The sequence below is a fragment of the Heterocephalus glaber genome, unplaced genomic scaffold, assembly GCF_053883595.1.
Source record: "Heterocephalus glaber isolate CG9 unplaced genomic scaffold, H.glaber_assembly_v1.0 deba00001606, whole genome shotgun sequence".
Taxonomy (NCBI): Eukaryota; Metazoa; Chordata; class Mammalia; order Rodentia; family Bathyergidae; genus Heterocephalus; species Heterocephalus glaber.
Genome location: NW_028258377.1, coordinates 10315501 through 10337200, shown reverse-complemented (window position 1 = coordinate 10337200; position 21700 = coordinate 10315501). Strand labels below are relative to the sequence as shown.

The window sequence follows — 21700 nt, the reverse complement described above, 5'->3', positions numbered from 1 at the left end:
TGTGTTGTCCATCTTATTGGCGTATAGGTTCTGGAAGTAGGTATTGATGATCCTCTGGATTTCTGCTGGGTCTGTTGTAATTTCACCCTTTTCATTCCTAAGTGCATGGATTTGGGCCTTTTCTTTCCTTTTTCTGATAAGGTTGGCTAAAGGTTTGTCAATTTTGTTGATTCTTTCAAAGAACCAACTCTTGGCTTCATTGATTTTTTGGTATCGTTCTCTTAGTCTCCATTGCATTGATTTCTCCTCTGATCTTTATAATTTCCTCCCTTGTATGAGCTTTGGGGTTGTCCTGCTCTTCTTTTTCTAGAAGCTTGAGGTTCAGCATCAGGTTGTTTAATTGGGCTCGTTCTGTTTTCCTAATATGTGTATTCACTGCTATGAATTTCCCTCATAAGACTGCTTTCATTGTGTCCCATAGATTCCGATGTGTTATATTGTCATTGTCATTTAATTGAAGGAACTGTCTGATTTCTTCTTTAATTTCCTCTGTGACCCATTGGTTATTCAAAAGTGTGTTGTTCAATTTCCACATGTTTATGAAATTTTTTGAGTTTCTTTTGCTGTGGATCTCCAATTTCATCACACTATGGTCTGATAATATAGAGGGGATAACTTCAATTCCTTTGCACTTACTTAAACGTGCTCTATGTGTGAGTATGTGGTGTATTTTGGAGAATGACCCATGTGCAGCTGAGAAGAATGTGTATTCTGATTTTGTGGGGTGGAAGACTCCGTAAACATCTGTTAAGTTCATTTGTTCAAGAGTTCTATTGAGTTCTAGTATTTCATTACTTATTTTTAGTCTAGTTGATCTATCTATTTGTGACAGCGGGGTGTTGAGGTCCCCCACTACAATTGTATTAGTGCATATATGACTTTTCATGTCCGTTAGTATTTGTTTTATATAGTTGGGTGCACTAGTGTTTGGTGCATAATAGAGATAATTAACAGAATTTGTCATTATATTTATAGACAATCATAGAACTACTTTCTGTAATTAATGATAATGTATACTAATTATATCCCAAGCAGCGGCCAAGTCTATCACACATGTATGAAAAGAGATGATCATATTTCCTTTTAAGGCTTCCCTTTCTCTCCTCATTTCCTCTACATTCATTAGTTAGAATTGCTACAAGACCATCCCATCACCCCTTATTTACTTGTTCAATTATTTATTTAAAATGTGTGAACATGTAGGTATTTCTTTTATCATATGAATTCATTATTTGCTTTGTTAATCAAATTGTTCTTCTTTCACAGTGAGCAAGTCTCTGAGACTGCCTTCTGTGTTCAGTCAGCAAGTCCAATTCTTTTCAAAGCATTTAAAAATTTTCTGACACGGAATCATCCTGCTGCAAACAGGCAGGTCTGTGCACCCCACCAAAGTCCCGAGTTCCGTGGAAGACACTGAATTGCCCTGCTGCAGACAGGCAGGTCTGCCCATGCCCTACAGAAGTCCTGAGTTGCACGGAACACTCTGAATCAGCCCGGTGCACATAGGGAGGTGTGTGCACACCCTACTGAGGTCCGGAGTCCCACAGAAGATGCCAAATCACCCTGCTGCAGACAGGCAGCCACCTGGTTCCACACTACAAAGACGCAGAGGACACCAGACCACCAGACCAAGGTACTGAGTCCCCCTGCTCCTGGCCCAGAGGTAGGGGCTTCTAAGCTGCCGTCCCACTGCTCCTGGTCCAGAGGAAGGGGCTTCCCAGCCACCATCCCTCCCACTGCTCCCAGCCCACAGGAAAGGGCTTTTGGGCCACATCCCTACCGCTGCTCCTGGCCCCTGTCCCACCTCTCCCAGCTCAGAGGAGGTAATTCATGCAGGCACTAACAGCTCCTTACCCCAGTCGAAATGAGAAAACATGTAAATAAGCCTCAAAACCAGACTTCCAGATCACCTACAGCAACCCCAAAGGGAAATGAGGTGGAACACTCTGATACTCAACCACCTGGACCCACTGAACTGGCAACAAAAGGGGATCTGGAAAAAATGAAATCAGAAATAATTTCTCAGATAACAGGAGAAATTGTGACCCTAGTGCAAGACATGATTAGTAAATCTAGAGAGGAGCTCAGGAACATGATGGAATCCCAACATAAGAAACAAATGGAATCCACAAAACGGATGCAAATAGATTTCCAGGAGATGAAAAACTCCATTGAAAGTCTACACAGCAGAATGAGCCAATGTGAGGACAGAATTTCAGATATAGAAGATAAGATTGCAATTAGTGACCAGGAAAAGAAAAATTGCTTCAAAATTATAAGGGAACATGAGAAATCAATCCAGCAGCTGCTAGATGATGCAAAGAAGAATAACATAAGACTGATTGGGCTCAATGAAGAAACAGGAGAGAGTGGAGATGACATAAAAAATCTCTTCACAGAAGTAATGGCAGAAAACTTCCCAAGCAGGGGAAAAGAGCTTGACATACAGATAAGTGAGGCATATAGGACTCCAAATAGCCTTGATCAAAAAAAATCTACACATAGGTATATAATTGTTAAGATTCTAGAAACACAACAGAAGAACAAAGTTCTCCAAGCAGTCAGAGAAAAGAAACAAATCACATACAAAGGAAAGCCCATCAGAATCACAGCAGACTTCTCAACACAAACCATCAAGGCAAGAAGAGCTTGGAGTGACATATTCCAACCCCTAAAAGAAAACAGCCTCCAACCCAGATTGATAGACCCTGCAAAACTATCTTTCAAAATGGATGGAGAAATAGGATACTTTCATGACAAAGAGCACCTTAGGAACTTTGTGAATACCAAACCAGCACTCCAAAGAATTTTATACAATAGCCTAGGAACAGACATTGAGGATCACAACCCCAGGAAGCAAAGCAGAATGAACCCATCTGGCATGACAAGAAATTAAATGTAAAGAGAGAGAACCCAACAAAAAGAAAAAGTCATGGCAATGACAAGTCAATACATTTCAGTTATAACTATCAATGTTAATGGTCTCAATTCACCAATCAAAAGAAATAGACTGGCAGAATGGGTCAAGAAGCAAAATCCAACAATATGCTGCATACAAGAAACACACTTCATTCAAAAGGAAACTCATAGACTGAAAGTTAAAGGGTGGAAAACAATACTGCATGTGACAGGATCCCGAAAAAAACAGGAGTAGCTATCCTCTTTGCAGATCAAGTAGATTTCAAACCAACACTGATTAAGAGAGACGAAGAAGGACACTACATCCTTGTAAAGGGAACAATCCAAGAGGAAGAGATGACAACCATAAATATCTATGCATCAAACACTAGTGCACCCAACTATATAAAACAAATACTAACGGACATGAAAAGTCATATATGCACTAATACAATTGTAGTGGGGGACCTCAACACCCCGCTGTCACAAATAGATAGATCAATTAGACTAAAAATAAGTAATGAAATACTAGAACTCAATCGAACTCTGGTTCTTCCACTGCTGGTGGGAGTGTGGACTGGTGCAAGCACTGTGGAAATCAGTATGGAGATACCTCAAAGAACTAGGACTGGAAGTCCCTTTTGACCCTGCTATTCCACTGCTGGGGATCTTCCCCAAAGAATTAAAAGAATCATACCACAGTGATATATGTGCACCCATGTTCATAGCAGCACATTTTATAATAGCTAAAACTTGGAAACAGCCCAAATCCCCATCAACTGGAGACTGGATCAAGAAAATGTGGGGTTTTTTACTAAAATGGAGTACTACTCAGCCATAAAGAATGAGAAATTAGAGACATTTATAGCCAAGTGGATGCACATTGAGGTGATACTCTTAAGTGAAATAAATAGGACACACATGAATAAATACCAAATAGTTTCTCTGGTGTGAGAAACTGAAAGTGTAAATAAGGACTAAATGTATAATAGGTAATGTGAAATAGGAAGAAAAGGGGCAAAGGGGAAGGAAGTGGGAGGGCTAAGGGAAAGGATAGAAGGGAATGGGATTAATATGAGAAAATGGAAAAATAGGAACAAAATCTTTGTAAATAGGGAGGACTGGAGGGGTTGAAGGGAGGGCTGGGCAAGGGTGAAAAATAAGAACCAAGAGAGACTATGTAAAGGTGCAAATTTCCAATGATGAATGTCATTATACTGTATACCTAAAATGTACCATTGATTAGAATGAATAATTGATAATGTAAAATAGGAAGAAAAGGTGCAAAGGGGTAGGGGTATTGGGAGGGGCAGGGGAAAGGAAAGAAGGGAAAGGAAAAATGATGAGAAATGGAAAAAATGGAAATAAAGTCTTTGTAAATAGGGAAGGGTGGAGGGCGTGACGGGAGGGCTAGGAATGGGGAAAAAATAAGAACCAAGATGCATTATGTAAAGGTACAATTCCCAATGAGAAATGTAATTGTGTTGTATACCTACAATGTACCAATAAAAGAATTTAATAAAAAAAAAATTTCTGACATGCTAAATTTTACCTTCATCTTTTATGTTCCTGCCCCACCACCTGGTAGTAACCACTTCAAGTCTCTTTTTATTTAAAATGGCATTTAGAAACCGAGATCTGGGAACTATAAGTGCTTGTGACTACTAAGATATCATTGCGCCTATGACCTCTTAGTGGACAGAGCTAAGAAATACATGTGTATTTACTGAATTACTTATCAGTACTTATTTCTAAATATATATCTGTATGTATTTATTTATGGGTTTTGTGATTTAATTTTTTCCGCCTAAGATTTCAATAGAAATGACAATATATTCTAGCAACTTTGTGGTCCAATTCTATGTAACTATTTGGTCCAGTTGAAAGCCAACTATTTGCTCCAGTTTAAAGTACAAAGGGTAAATTACCAATATGATGCTATCTTTTCCTATGGTTATCCATTTATATCCATTATGGCCTTCTTTGATAATATTTTTTTAAGAATGACATTTGTGACCAGCATAAAGAAAGGATCTGTTTAAATGTGTGTTGATTCTATTATCTTCTATAGTGAGACCTTTGGAAATATGAATGTATTGTTCATGATCATTGGAAATATGAATTCATATTGAAATATGAATATGGCTGGACATTGCTGTTTCTAGATCTCTCACAGGCAGAAGGAGGAAATATATATATAGGCACGTATTTCATACATATTCTTGGATATTTATTATGTTTTTCAAAAGTACATATTTAAAAGACTGGTATTTGTATTTTTTTTATATGTCTAATTTTGTTTCTCTTAATCAGTCTACTCCATCTTCTGTTTTTCCCTGTTCCACTGGCTCCTTTTACTTTCCTATCAGCATAAAATCATAACCAAGACTCTCAAATGAAGAACTTGTCTCTTAACTTCAGGTTTCCTTCTGGGGCTGCCCTTTCTCTCATTTCCTTCACAGTCATCTCCTCAAAGATCCATCTATGATGATGCCTCTACTCCATCTGGCTTTTTTGTTCATGTCTTAATTCTATATTCAACATCCTTCAGCATTATTCCATGGAACCCACCCACTTCCACTTTTTCCTTCCATGTGGCTTGTCTCTCAGTGGCATTTGGTACTTCTCAGCCCTCTCTACAGAATCCTCTGGTTTCAAGAACCCTGAAGAGATCCTCTTAAATGTCAGCATTCCTCAGAGCTCCCTCTTTGATCTCTCTTCCCTCTCCTCACATTCCCCCTCAAAGAATTCAGAGTTCATTATTATTAACTAAAGTCTATTTTATCTGGATTTCCTTAGTTTTACCTAGTGCCTTTTTTCTTTTCTAGGATCCCATCCAGGCTACCATATTGCATTTAGCAGTCATGTTTCCTTAACATCTCTTGCCTGTGACAATTTCTTAGACTTTCGTGTTTTTAATGTCTTTGCCAGTTTTAATGAGTATTGGTCAAGTAGTTTTTAGACTGTCCTTGTGATTTGTCTGATGTTTTTCTCATGAGTAAACTTGGAATATATGTTCTTGGAAGAAAGACCACAGAGGCAAACTGCCACATTTATCAAATCTTTCCAAATATACATACTTAATATAGTTTGACGTTGACCTTGATCACTTGGCTGAGGTAGTTTTGGTCAGGTTCCTCCACTGGAAGATCACGCTTACCCCATGCTGTACTCTTTGCAATAAAGTCCTATGTGCAACCCACCCTTAAAGAATAGAGATTTATATTCTGGGTGTTGTTGCTACTGGATATTGCTCTTTCCAGATCCTCTCACAGACATAGGGAAGAAATATATGTGTTGCTACTAACCACCTGTTTTAGTCAGATATTCTATTGCTGGGACAAAATACCTGACATGCGCAATTTAGTAGAGACAAGATTTATTTTGGCTCATAGTTTTAAAGTTCTCAGTCCATGGTTGGCTGGCAGCAAAGCAGAAAATTCATAGTGGAAAGGTATGGTAGAGGAAAGCTACTCAACCTACGGCATCAGAGAAGCAGAGAGCAGAGTAGAGCCAGATGGGAAGAAGTCAAAGACCAGGTATAGGCCCCAAGGTCACACCCTCATGATCCACCCAAATATACTGAGAAGTAGGCTTTACTAATCTTCTAGGAATCTCTTAACCCAGTCATGCTGGCAATCAATATTAATCATGGCACATGTGTATATACTTCTCCCCATATATGTAGCCATCCTTAACTGTATTAAGCTAAATATGAGTTCATGCTGGTGTCTCCAGCTCCAGTTCATCACTGTATGAATAATTTCATCCTCTTCTCTTTGCTTATCTGTAACCTCCCACTCCAGAAATGAGAAACCTAGATTCTACCATTCACCAACCAGTGAATTATTCTAAACTGCGTATACACCAAGCCTGCCTCACAAGCACAAGGTCCTGAGTTCGATCTCTGGTACCATAAATAAATAAATAAATAAATAAATAAATAAATATAAACTGCATATATAGGAATGTCAGAACTGTTAGCCCATGCTCTCATGGGGAGGAACTATCAACTAGAACAATATATGTATATATATGTGTGTATATATATATATATATATATATATATAGTTTCTTTTGTCTTTAGTCTTACAGATTTTAGTCATTTCAGTTACATAAGTCAACACCTTTTACTTCTAACGTTTTCATTGTGTTTGCTTTGTGCATTTGCAATATAGTTAATTGTTTTCTTACCTTCTATATTTCACCTTTCACTTTCGTAAGTGATTTTGAAAATTTGCATTCATTAATACTAAATCTTTGTACTATAACATTCCATGATTTTGACAAAGGATTCTCATGTATTCAACATTCCAGTGTCATAAAGAGTAGTTCACCAGCCTAAAATATGCCTTTTGTGCACTTTTTTTTTCTTTTTTGCAGGGCTGGGGAGTGAACTCAGAGCCTTCACACTGAGTTACATCCCTAGCTTTTTTATATATTTTCAAAATTTTGAGACAGGTTCTTGTTAAACTACTAAATTTCCCAGGCTAGGCTTGAACTTGTGATCCTCCTTCCTCAGGCTCCCCAGAATACTGGAATTACAGGTGTGTGCCACCACTACCAGCTGGATCACTTTTTAAATCCTATCCTCTTCTCTGAACCCTCACAGTCACTGATAGGTTTACCATATCTATAGTTTTGCCTGGGCCAGAATGTCATATAATTGGAATTATTTAGTGTATGCCTTTTCTGACTGGCTTCTTTTACTTAGCAAGATTCATTCATAGCTTTTCATAACTTGATAACTAATTTCTTTTTATTGTTGAATAATATTCCATTATATGGGTTTGCTGGTTTGTTTCTTCATTCACCTATTGAAGGATATTTTTAGTTGCTTCCAGTTCTGGGTGATGATGAACTGAGCTATTATAAACATTCATGTAGTTTTTGTGTGGATATGTTTCCAGATCAATTGAGTAAATTTCTAGCAGTAGTACTGCTGGATTGTATGATAAAATTATGTTTAATATTATAAAAAACTGCCAAACTGTCTCCATAGTGCTGTGCCATTTTGTTTTCTCACCAGTAAGGAGTGATAATTTCTTTTGGTTTTAAACCATGACTTTCAAATTTTAATTTAACAAAGGAAAACAAAATAGCTTTTGGAGCCACATTATGGCCTATTTTTCCCTGGCATTTTTCAGTTATAATTGAGAAATAAAAATTGTACATATTTATAAAATTTGTATGTATTGTTTTGAAGTATATATATGTATATGTATATATATATATGTATATATATATGTTGTTAAATGATTGTCATGGTCAAACTAATTTACATATCCATACTTCATATGAATGCAGTATCTGTTTTGTTTTTGCTGTCTGAGAACATTTAAGATATATTCTTTTAGTAATTTTTAAGTACACAGATCATTATTATTGGGTTTTTTTTTTGGTACTGGGGATCGAACTCGGGTCCTTGCACTTGCACAGCAGGCGACGAAACCACTGAGCTAAATCCCCGGCCCAGATCATTATTATTTAACCATAGTAATCATGCTGTAAAATTGATGAGAGTACCTCTTGATCTATCTGTATTTATATCTGAGGCAGTCATTGGTATTGTCAAGGTTTTTGTGTTCTGTTGTGTTGTTGTTTGGCTTTTGCTCATTCTATTAGGTGTGTGGAAGAATTTCATTATTGTTTTAATTTTTAATTCCCTAATGACATATGATGCTGAATATCTTTTTTTGTGCTCATTTCCCAATTTCCCATCAGTATATCTTTTTTGGTGAGTATTTTTTTGTGGATTTTTCTGATTTTAAAATTTGGTCAATTGTTTTCTTTTTTTTTTCTCCCATTAAGTTTATTGGTACATTTTAGATATAAAATACGTTTACATACATCATTGAGAACTTGTACCATTACATGAATATCTTGGTTCTTATTTTTTTCCCCTTCCCTTGCCCTCCCTTCACCCCCTCCACCCTTCCCTATTTGCAAAGATTTTGTTTCCATTTTTTTCCTTTTCTCATATTTTTGCTTTTCCCTTCTTTCATTTCCCCTACCTCTTCCACTTCCCCTACTCCTTTAGACCTTTACTTCCTGTTACACAATATCAATTATACATTTTTAAAATTACAATATCAAGACCTAGGAGACATTACCACAGGTTTTACAGAATTTAAAAGGATATAGAAAGGATATTTCAAAAATCTGTTTTGAAATAAATTTGACAACTTCTAAGGAGTGCCTTGGAAGACAAATTAATGAAACTGACTCTGGAGGAAATATAAAATTTGAATAGTACCTATTAAAGTTAGTACCTATTAAGTTAGTACCTAAAAATTAAGTTAGTACCTAAAAATAGTACCTATTAATAGTACCTATTAAAGAAAGCATATTCCATATATGACAACAACAGGCTTGTATACATTTTAACTGATAAATTATATCAAACATTTAAAGCAGAAAAAATAAAGGAACACTTCTCCCTTCATTTTAGGAAATCAACATTGTGCTAATCCTAAAAGTGGATAAAGATAATAGAAGAAAAAAGTATGAACATAGATAGAAATTTGTTTAACAAAACAAACTATTAGAAGTCAGATCTGGCAGGATGTAGAAAATGGTTTATTATAGGGATGGTAGTGTTGGTTCAACATTGGAAGATCCACCACCAAAAGTCAACATTTTAACAGAGGAAAGGAAAATGCCATATGATCCTGTCACTAGTTGGAGAAAAAGTATTGGACTAAATTCCACAGCTGTTCATGGTAAAAGCTATCAGGAGACTAGAAGTAGAACAGAACCTTCTCAACAGATAAAAGACATGTACTCCATATTCCAGCAAAAATGCCTTATATGAATGGAGAAGATACAATGCTCTCTCCTTAAAGTAGGGCACAAGGGCAGATATACTTCCTCTTCATCTGTCCATTAAGCTTTGAAACATAGGCCCAAACCAAAATAGTCTGACACAATTAGGATAGGATTGGGAAGGTAGAAGCAAAATCTTTACATGTAGATGAAATGATCATCTACAGAGAAAATACTAAGAAATCTCTAGGAGCCCCTAGAACTTGTATTTGAATTTAGCAGGATTAGAAAACACAAGGTATATATAAAAATTCAGGTCTATGTATACTTACTATAAATGGAGAATTGGATATTGAAATTTAAAAGTTATATAGAAGTAAAAAGGACCTAGAAAAGTAAAACAGAGAAAGAGAAAAAAAAACAGTGTTGGAAGACATTTAGTACCTAATTTTAAGACTTCCAAAGCTGCAGTAATCAAGGCAGTGTTGGTGTAAGGAAAGACATATAGATCATTTGAATAAAACAGAGAATCTAGAAATAGAACCACACATATATGGTCCACTGAGTTTTGAAAGATTATTTCACATTAACATTTTATAGAAGATAAACTCAATTCAAGAGCCGAGGAAAAGGTAGTGTTTTCAGCAAATGGCACTGGAACACCTGGTATCTGTATATAAAAAATTAACCTCAACCCTTTATTTCCATACATAAAAATAACTTGAAAGGATCTATGAACCTAAATATGAAAGCCTAAAATTATAAAACTTTAAAAAGAAATTAGGGAAAATGTTTATGAATTTAGGGTAGGCAAGAACTACCTAGGATACAAAAAACATGATGTATAAAAGAAAAAAATTAATGAATGAGATTCCATCAAAATTTAGAACTTTAAATGACATCATTAAAATGAAAAGTAGTCCTTAAACAGACCATATTTACAATGCATATAACCTATGAGCAGAATATATAAAGAATTCTTAGAGCTCATTAATAGACAACCCAATTAAAAAGTAGACAAAAGAAGATGATAAATAGCCAGTACAGCACAAGGAAAGGTATGCAACTCTAGAACCAGAAAAATACTAATCAGTGCAATAACAAGATTGAATTATACACTCATTAGGCAGATGAAGTTAAAAGCTTTAAAGGCCCTGTCATAACTTTTTCTTTTTGTTCGATTCTCCCCCTTTGCATTTAATTTGTCACTCCCAATGGATTCATTCTGCTGGGCTTCCTGGGGTTGTGATCCTCCTTGTCTTTTCCTAGGATATTGTCTAAAATTTTTTGGAGTGCTGGTTTGGTATTCATGAAGTTCCTAAGGTGCTCTTTGTCATGAAAGTATCTTATTTCTCCACCAATTTAGAAAGATAGTTTTGCAGGGTACATCAATCTGGGTTGGAGGCTGTTTTCCTTTAGGGCTTGAAATACATCACTCCAAGCTCTTCTTGCCTTGAGGGTTTGCACTGAGAAGTCTGCTGTGATTCTTATGGGCTTTCCTTTGTATGTGATTTGTTTTTTTCTCTGACTGCTTGTAGAATTTTGTTCTTCTGTTGGGTTTCTGGAATCCTAACTGTTATATGTCTATGTGTAGATTTTTTTTGATCAAGGCTAGCTGGAGTCCTATATGCCTCACTTATCTGTATGTCAAGTTCTTTTCCCCTCCTTGGGAAGTTTTCTGCCATCACTTCTGTGAAGTTTTTTTTTTTTTATGTCATCTGCACTCTCCCCTCTTTCTTCATTGACTCCAATCAGTCTTATGTTATTCTTCTTTGCATCGTCTAGCAGCTGCTGGATTGATATCTCATGTTCCCTTACAATTTTAAAGCAATTTTTCTTTTCCTGGTCACTAATTGCAATCTTATCTTCTATATCTGAAATTCTGTCCTCAATTGGTTCATTCTGCTGCATAGACTTTCAATGGAGTTTTTCATGTCCTGGAAGTCCATTTGCATCTGTTTTATGGATCTCATTTGCTTCCTATGTTGGGATTCCATCATGTTCCTCAGATCCTCTATTTTTTTATATGTGTCCTCTCTATATTTATTAATCATGTCTTGCACCATGAGCACAATCTCTGCTGTTATCTGAGAAATTATTTCTGATTTCATTTTTCCCAGATCCTCTTTTGTTGCCAGTTCAGAGAGTCCAGGTGGTTGAGTATCAGGTTGTTCCATGTCCTTTCCCTTTGGGGTTGCTGTAGGTGATCTGGAAATATGTTTTTGAGGCTTGTTTATATGTCTTCTAATTTCCACAGGAGAGGGCAGGGGTGCTTCTGGAGCCTGGGCGGCTCACCTTCTCTGCACTAGGAGCATGGAATGGCAGTGGGGGAGCCTCCTCCTGGGTGCTAGGACTGGCTCACCTTCTCTGTCCTAGGAGGGTGGAATGGTGGCGAGAGAGCCTCCTCCGGGGCGCGGGGACTGGCTCACCTTCTCTCGGTCATTTGTTTTCTTATTGTTGAATTCTTTTAAGTCTTTTTGCACATTTAATTCTTTATCAGATATTGTATTTTGCATATTTTTCTCCAAGGTTTGGCTTGTCTTTTGATTCTGTAATCATGCCTTTCACAGCACAGAAAATGTAAATTCTAGTATAGCCCAACTTATCTATTTTTTTCTTCATGGATCATGCTTTTGATGTTGTTTTTAAAAATATATGACAAAGATTAAGATACCTAGATTTTTTGTTTTCTGTTCGATATTTTATAGTTTCATTATACAAAGTAGGTCTATGATCCATTTTGAGCTTTGTGAAAACTATCAATGAGCTATGTCTAAGTTCTCTTGTTTGCACATAAGCATCCAACTGTTCCTATGTCATTTATTTAAATGATTATAATTTTCCATTGAATTATCTTTGCTACTTTGTCAAAGAACAATTGAGTACATTTGTATAGGTTTATTTCTAGTCCCTCTATGTCTGTTCAACTGATCTATGTGTTTATTCTTTTGCCAATACCACACTGTCTTGATATGGCACTGATTTGAATTTTTTAAAGACTATTAATGTTGACCACTTTTTCATATGTTCGTTGGTCAGTTTTACATCTTCCTTCAATAAATGTTTACTCAAGATCTTTGCTCATTAAAAAATTGGATTGTCTGTCTTAGGTTGTAGAGTTGTAAGATTTTAAAAACATATTGTGGCTACTAAATCCTTTTGAAATACATGATTTGCAAATATTTTCTCTCATCCTGTAGGCTATCTGTTCACTTTCTTGATAGTGTCCTTTAATGCATAAAAGTTTTTAACTTTGATGAAATCCAATTTATCTGTATTTTCTTTTGTTACTCATGATTTTTTTCTCATAATGGTGTCATAAGCAAGCAACAAATACAAGGTCATGAAAATTTATCTCTGTATTTTCTCCTAAGAGGTTTATAGTTTTAGTTTTTACATTTATTCTTTAATCCATTTTGTTTTAATTTTTTATGTGATTAGTGGTAGAGGTATAACTTCTTTTTTATGGTACTGGGGACTGAAGTCAGGACCTTGTGCTTGTGAGGGTAGAGGTATAAGTTTTGAAGCAGATGTTCAGTTGTTTCAGAACTGTTTGTCACAGAGACTATTCTTTCTCTATTGACTGGTCTTGGCATCCTAATGTAAAAATTGTGGCCCATATGTTCATGAGCTTATTTTTCCATTGCAATTAGTTTATGTATTTATCTTTATGCCAGTACCATGCTAGTTTGATTATTGTCTCTTTTTAGTAAGTTTTTAAGTTGGAAAATGTAAGCTTTTGAACTTTGATCATTTTCAATATAGTTTTGAATTTTGGGGTGCCATGTACTATTTGAGTATGAGAATCAGCTTTTCTATTTTTGTAAAAATGGAAGTTGGAATTTTAATAGGGATTTCATTGAATCTATAGACAACTTTGGGGAGTATTACTATCTTAACAATATTAAATCCACACGTCTATGAACACAGGTTGTCTTTTCACATATTGAGGACTTCAATTTCTTTCAGCAGTGTGTGAGTGTGTGTGTGTGTGTGTGTGTGCGTGTGTGTACTTCTTTGGTTAAATTTATTCCTAAGCATTTTATTCTTTTTGATCCTATTATAATTGAATTCTTTTTATTTCCTTTTTGTGTTTCTTAATAGTAGTGTGTAAAAACACAATGGATTGTTGGATGTTGATCTTCCGTCATGCAACTTTTCTGAACTCAGTTATTTTGTATTAATAGTATTTTTGTGAATTCCTTAGGGTTTCTATCTATATGAGATTATTTTACCTTTTCCTTCCAATTTGGGTGGCTGATTTATCTTTCCTGGCTAGAACTTCTACTTTCATTGATTACTGTGTTGAGTAGAATAGACAAATGAAAGTATCCTTGTCCTTTTTCTAATTTTGCAAAGAAAGCATTCAGTCTTTCACCATTATGCAGGTAAGGTGTGAGGTTTATCAGAATGAACTGTTCCTGATTTTTAATTTAGCACCACTATGGTTTGAGGACATACTCTCTATTAGCTTTGAAATTTATTAATGCTTCTTTTTGGCCCAGTTTATGGTCTGTCCAAGGGAACATTTGATCTGTGCACCAGAAAAACTTTCAAGTGGTTAGAAATGGTGTTCTGTGTTAACTAAGTCAGTTGGTTAGTGAGGTTATTCGTATCTTTTATATTCTTTGCCGCCCTATTATATTAATTATTAAGTGGTAAAATCTCTATAATTGCTGATTTCTTTTTTTTTCCTCTTTAGTTTTTCCATTTTGTGTTTCATGAATTTTGATGGTCTATTATTATATATACATATTTAGGTTTGTTTGTCTGTCTGAAGAATTGCCCCTTTTGTCATTATTATATCTTTTATAACTTAATTTCTATACTTCTTACAATAAATTTGATATTGAAATTTTTATCTGGTATTATTACAGGAACTCTAGCTTTCTTATGGTTGTTATTTTTGTGGCATAAATTTTCCCATTCTTTTATTTTTAGTCTGTTTGTATCTTTTTAGGTACTAGGTATGACCATGGTCTTTTAGCTAGTCTGACAATTTGTCTTAAGTGTTTAGTGTATCAACATTAATTGTAGATATTGTTATTTTTGATTGGTTTAACATCTTGCCATTTCCCCCACTTGCTCCCCTTGTTTTATTTTTGTTCCTCTGTTGCTCCTTTATTACTTTCTCTCTTTTTTCTGTTTTTTTTTTGAGATGGGGTGTCACTACGTAGTTCAGGCTGGTCTTGAACTCACTATGTAGTCCAGGCCATCCTTAAACTCATGGCAATTCTCCTGCCTCAGCCTCCTGGGTATTGGGATTACAAGTGTGTGCCACCTTGCCTGGCCATTTATTATTTTCTTTTTTGAGTATTTGCTAGATTCCATTTTATTTTTTCTATTCACATAGCTTTACCTCTTTTTACTTTTAATTTTTAGTGGTTTCCTGAAGATTATAATATGCATATTTAACTTACTATTATATACAATCAATATAGAACCACCGCACAATTCACACCTGATGTCTCACATTATCTGCTTCATATTTTGTATTTCCCACTTCATCTGAAACTTTTGATTTCCCACTTGACACTTCATAAATGTGAGTCTCACAACAACATAATTCCATTTGCAAACTTTTGGTACTGTTGTTATATTGTTCATTTCTTCCTATGCTATAAAACTTTACAATGTTATTCTTTTTTTTTTCTTTAAACAGTTAACTGCCTTGCAAGGAAATCTTTAGAAGAAAAACAATCATATCTTTTTATATTATATACTTTTGAGGTGTGAGAGAAACATATAATGAATGTTTAAATTTTAAATAATGTATTATAGTAAAAGTACATTGCTATTAATTCTCCTCAAAATATTACACTTATCCCATCATTCTTGCTACTTTCTGAAGCAGTTCTAGAAACCCTCCTTTATGAATGTCTTTAGTTGTGCTGTTGTGGCTTTCCTGATGTCCAGTATCCATTCAAAATCTTTACCTTTTATGGTCATTTTGGCTTTGGGGAAGAGCTAGAAGTTACCAGCACTGGTTAATAGGTGGATGAGGATACATCATAATGTTTTTACAAGCCTGTCTTTTCACTGGATGGCACTCAGAAGCTGCATTCACTATATTTATGTATGTATTATCACACTTTGTAATGATAGAAAAAAGGACTTGTAAAAGTGCTTCAGAAAATGGCAAGAATGTTGGATTAAATATGTGTGAAGTGAGAATATTTTGTGGGGGGTTAGTGGTAATGTGTCTTTTACTGTATTAATTTTTTATTAAACATTTAAGGTATAATTAGTTCAACCCATGTATTCAGTATATCTGATGCTCTTTCTTTCTGGAACTTCCAAATTTCCATCAAATAACATTTAATTTTAGCCTGAAGAATATCCTTCAGCTTTTCCTGTAATGCAGGTTTTCTGGTGCTGAATTTTCTAAGTTTTCATTTTCTTGAAAAATCTTTATTTCACTCTTGTTTGAAAGGAATTTTAACTGATACAGAATTCTGAATTGATTTTTATTTGTATTTCACTGCTTTAATCTGTTGGTCATTGGTTTTGGTCTCCATTGTTTCTGAGAAGTCAGTGATACTTCAAATTGTTTTTTCCTTTATACATCTCTCCTCTCCTGCCTTGGTTGTTTCTAATATTTCCTCTTTGTTTTCTATTTTTAGCACAGACTTCATGATGTGATTTGCTTTTGTAATAGTATATCCTTGGGGTTATAGAGCTCAGATTTGAGTTGATTTTTAAAATCAGTTTTGGGAAGATTTCAGCTGTATTTAAAAAAGTGGTTTTTTTTCCTACTGTTTTTCACTCTCCTCTTCTTTGAAGTGATTTTTTTTCTAATCTTTCCCCTTTTTTCTTCAAATTGTGTAATTTTTAGTGGTCTGTCTTCAAGTTAACTGAGTCATTTCCCTCCCTACTCTTCCCAATTTACTGGGAAGCTCATCCAGTGAAACATTTCATTTGGTTGCTATAAGTATTTTTTAGTTCTAGAATTTTCAGGACTTTTTTGCGGGAGGTGGGGGGGTGGTTTTCACTTCTCTAAAAACATCTTCTGTTTACTCATTAAGGCAATACTTCCTTAATTCTTTAAATATATTTTCACTTAGTTTTAAAAACATATTTATCACAATCTCTCCGGAATCCAACATCTACTTTTGGTTTTTATTGATGGCTTGTTTCTTGAGCCTGAGGTCACACATTTTCAGTTTTTTCTTCTTTCTCTCTTATAATTTTCGACTGTGTGCTTGATTTTGTCAAATATAGATGTAAGAAACTCAGGAATCTGTTATCTTCTGCTAAAGAGTGTTAGTTTCTATTCTACTTGGCAATTGGCTTATTTACTGATTCCTTCAACTTGTGTGGATTTGATTTTTTTTTTTATTTAGAGTGGACATGTGCAAAGCCTGAGTTGTTTCCCTGATCCTTTGACTTGGTGGAACTCAGCCTTCAAACTTTGTCTCTCTGACCAGATCTTGTCAGGGCTGTGGTAGGTCTAGAGCAGTGGTGGCAAATCTATGGCACATATGTTACTTGTTTTTCTTTTAAGACAAAAGATATTAGTGTATGAGTTGCTTTTTCTAAACTATAACCTCAGTATTCAGGTTTAATTGCAGTGTTGGCACTTTGTGGTAAATGAGTGGACTTTAGGTTGCAATTTGAGCACTTGTTTCTAAAAGGTTCATCACCACTGATCTAGAGTATGCCATATTTTATGGTATAATCTTTACTCCTCAGACTCAACCTTTCTAGTCTAAGGAAGAGGTCTGGGATATTAATGAGATATTAGTGAGATTTATTCTCTTAGGCTAGAATAAAATGCTAGTGTCTCCTGACACTGCTTGACTTCTATTATTTTTGTTCTAGTCTCAATTTTGTAGCACTGGCAAACCTCAGATGTCTATGCCACACAATCACTGCCAGCCTTCAGCCAACAACTTGATGAAATCTCCCAGTTTTTCAGAAGCCCTTTTTGCACAGATCCTGTATATCTGAAACTCATGATCTCTTTCTCATCAGCTTAATAAGACTGCCATGTTCTGTTTGGACTCTTGTTCACTGTATAGCAGTAAGAAAATAGTTCTCAAGCAGACTGGGATAGTCATGGGGCTCACTTTATGAATTTCTCTTCCTTCTGGGATCATGGAATCTCACTGCCTCTCAGCCAGTGTCTGAACACAATTGCCTTATATATTTTGTCCAGATTTATGTTTTCAGCTAAAGGCCTAATCCAGTGCCAGTATTATAGCTAGAAATATGAAGTTCCAACACAACAATATTTTTTTGCATTAAATTCTGCCTATCTTTCAAAGACCCTCTTTAATGCCATATCTCTTGATAATGCCAGTCATAATTAATCTCTTTCTCCTGTATATGTCCATTGTATTTTGTGCTTCTGGCATCACCATAAAACATGGATGATAAATGTCCCTTTGTCTAATTGTTTGGTGGTAGCTGTCTGTGTACTACTGCTGGTGACCGATCTCTACTGGGAAACAGGACTGGGGAGGGACTATCAGAGTTTCTGCTTGTACTTCCAAGATCAGTGACTAGAAGTATGGATTCCAACATAATATACACTTTTCTCCTCTACTAAGGGTAAATCCCTGACATGGAGGATTATTAATCCTTGTTTCCCTCTCATTATGTATGTAGAGACTCACTATTATCTCTCTTTTATAGATGAGGCAACTGAGGCTCCTAAGTGGTCACACATCTAACAAGAAGCAGAGTGGAACTAGTAAGTAATGCTTGCCTATTTGTTACATTATATAAAATTTACAGCTTCTACTTGGTAATGTTTTACTCCAACTTCATGGGGAGTGGTTTTTTACCAATGGCTGTAATGCGTACTAACTCAGCAGGGATTGGTTTAGTAGTTTTAGCTGGCTGTATACCATATCCTGAACTGAAGAATTAGTGCTAGTCATTTTCTGAAAATTTATGGAATGTGTAGCCCTTTGGGGATTAATGGTACTTTTGTAATTTTCCCTTTGATGGCTGCTGAACTGCCAGAGTAAGCTATGGCTGGACCCAGAAGCAAGAGGCCCAATTCTTAACAACTGTTTGCAATCACTGCTTCTAAATTAGATTGAACACAAAACAGAAGACTTTTGAAATAATCAAGAAAAATGCCGTATTTCTCCACGAAGATAAATGAGGTAGTGAGCAGGTAGTACTCACACATTAATTCAGGTTTTATGGAGTTATAAAATTCAATAAGACATTTCAGCCTTATGTATCAAGAAAATCTCAGCACTATATTTCTCTAAAGAACATTTTCTCCTTCCTGCCAGCAGGGAAAGTAAGGAGTAGAGACTTCCTGTGGCCAAAATAGATACAATTTGCTGGACTCCAAATTGAAGCCAGCCAGCTAAGGACATGGGAACATCTTTTGTGTAGCTTTCCCCTTCCTCAGCAGTGATAGCAGCATTTTTCCACAGAAGGAAGATCTTTCCTTTTGGAATTGTTATTTCTCCTAAGTGCTTAAGATTTTTAGAGGAAGCTTAGTTGATTGCCAGGGATCCAGCAAATGACTGCATTTGCTCTCTTTAAGTACTGTTTCTGTTGTGTTTAGCTAGTCCCTAGTCCTTGTGCTGTAGGGGATGCCTCCTGGTGCTATGCTCATTCTGAAAGCAATGCCTGCGATTCTGGCAGTCCTTCCCCAGCATGTCTACAATGGTATAGTGATTAGACATAACACAATGATGGCACGTGTCACATGTCCAGTCTGGGGTTTAGGAGAGCATATCTTTTATACTTAATATTGTGACATTGTCTGGGTGAGAAAGTCCTAATGCATGTGTTCCATTGTTGACCCCCAAATTGATATTGATATCAGGATGAAGAAATTTCATAGAAGATATAATTTTGAACATCAAATATCTAATGAACCTTCTATTTAGACAGATTGTGAGTTGAACTGTGATCACCATTGGTTTAGTGGACAGAGAAAGTGGTATAAAGAGATAGTAAAAAGCAGTAATCTTTGGAATCAGACAGAATGGATTCAGTTCTTAATTCTTGCCCTTGTTATCCATGTGACCTTGGCCATGGGAATTAACTTTTCCGAGTTTTCATTTCCTCACCTGTGAAGTGAGCATAATATACAATGGTTGAAAACATTAAAGAAATCATGCAAGAGTAGCTCTTATCACAGTATTAAGAAAAATTTACCAAGAATTTGAACAAAAGTTAACCATGTTATCACTATTTTAAGTGTTTTTTGAAAATGTGTATTAGTTTAATCAAATTTGTAACATCTTTCAGAGACTTTCCTCAATTTTTTGGATGAGGAAACCTAAAATTTACAGAGTTTAAATGATTGACCTTAGGCCTAGAACTAATAGGTGACCAATAAAAAGTAATTGAATTTAGTTGTTGCCATAAGGCCTTTCAAATGCTAGAGTAAACATTTGTGGGACCCTAGAGCAGGAAGTTTATCTTTGCAATGACTCAGACAAGATGATTGGAGAGAGATTTCAAATGCCAAGCAACAGGACGCTCCATTTGGGAATTCTGTAGTATAGTTAGACATCAATAAAACTGAATAGTCTATAACAAATTATGTTTATTAGCTGTCAAGTATGTACTGACATATTATTCATTTTAGAACAATATTTTTACTGAACCAAAATAGTTACTAAATGATCTGACAGTACAAATTTATCTTAATGCAAGATGAAGCTTTGAATTTTTATTTGAATTTTTAAAAAATGACAGATTTTTTTTCCCTGTAGGGATAGAAAAAAATGCCTACTTTTTGAATTAAGGACAAGTTACTATTCCATGAATAACACAAGTAATGATTATACCCAGGCTGATATTATGACCAATACAATGATATGAGGGGGATGAAGTATCTCAACATCCTCAACAGTAAATAACTATAAATTATTTTTAATATAATTTGTGTATTATTCTTTTAAAAAATGAAATTGGTCATTTTAACTGAAAATTGACAGGATATGGTACAAAATACACTCTAGTTCCTGTCAATATTGGGAAATACACAACAGGTCTAGGTAAAAGATGAGAAAGTGGATGCAGAGGGAGACTTGAGTATTAGTTCCAAAAGGTGCCACCTCGCAGCTGTGTGACTTGAAGCTGCATGGCCTCTGGTGCCTGTCTTTGTAACAAGAGGGCCCCAGACACAGCATTATTTCATTTAATGCTCCCAGGAATATTATACAATTGTTGTGGTTCCAACTTATAGAACAGGGACTAACTTATTGAGTTCAAATGCTTTGTTTAAAGATAGGTTGTATTTTTGCACCCATAGGAATAAGGGAACTTTGCTTGCAGTACCAAACACTAATGTATCCAGTTTGAGAAGTTTAGTTTCACTCTAGATGCACACATGTAAGATGAATCTATCAGTCTAGCCAATTCTAATATTTTCTACAGTCTTTGGGTGGGGTTTTGAAATAGACTCTATCAGAAATTACAAGATAGGGAGGCTTTCCACTGAAAATGCTCCTCTGACCATCTATGTGAGATGCCTATAAATGTTGTTTGACATCATTTAAATTGAATTGGGAATGTGCCAAATTGGATACTGACTAAAATGTGCAGGCACATTGCTTGAACTGTAGGACAGAACTGAAATAAAAAGCATAAAGCCAGCTGCAAAGAAGGAAGACATCAGGTTTCCTACACCAGCTGATGGCAGCTGGCTCTGGTCTCAATTCAGCTTGGCAGCTCTCCTGTCCCAACGGGCAGCTGCAGTGAGGACTGATGAAGCTCTGTATGGGTAGCCTCAGGAGAAAAGAGCCTATAGGGAGGCCACTTTACTGCGGTCAGTGGCCCCTCACACAATCAACCAGAATGAGTATTTCTCTAGCCATATCATCTCCTAGCAATCAGTTGTATTTGTGAACAATATTGAGACATACTATGTTTCTCTTAACACCTTTCAAATAAAGATGAAGCCACCACAATTTTAATTGGCTTCAGTCTGCAATGTCTATGAAGACTCAACTCCTGAAGAGAGATGTGAGACTTATGTGTTTGAATGCCACTTGTAATTTTGTCTTAATTAGTTCATTCATTCATTCAACAAATATTTCTGAATACTGCATGT

General features: G+C 35.6%; 1 long non-coding RNA gene across 4 annotated transcripts in view; it reads left to right on the top strand.

Moving 5' to 3' along the window:
- The window catches only part of LOC147822921 (uncharacterized), a 408296-nt gene that overhangs the window by 266161 nt on the left and 120435 nt on the right, over positions 1 to 21700 (top strand). For 2 of the 4 annotated variants that reach the window (XR_015444739.1, XR_015444742.1), the window contains exons 6-7: positions 1267 to 1633; positions 18301 to 18358. This is a non-coding gene — a long non-coding RNA (uncharacterized LOC147822921). The remainder of the gene's footprint in view (positions 1 to 1266; positions 1634 to 18300; positions 18359 to 21700) is intronic. The other 2 variants (XR_015444740.1, XR_015444741.1) reach the window with 1 other exon arrangement.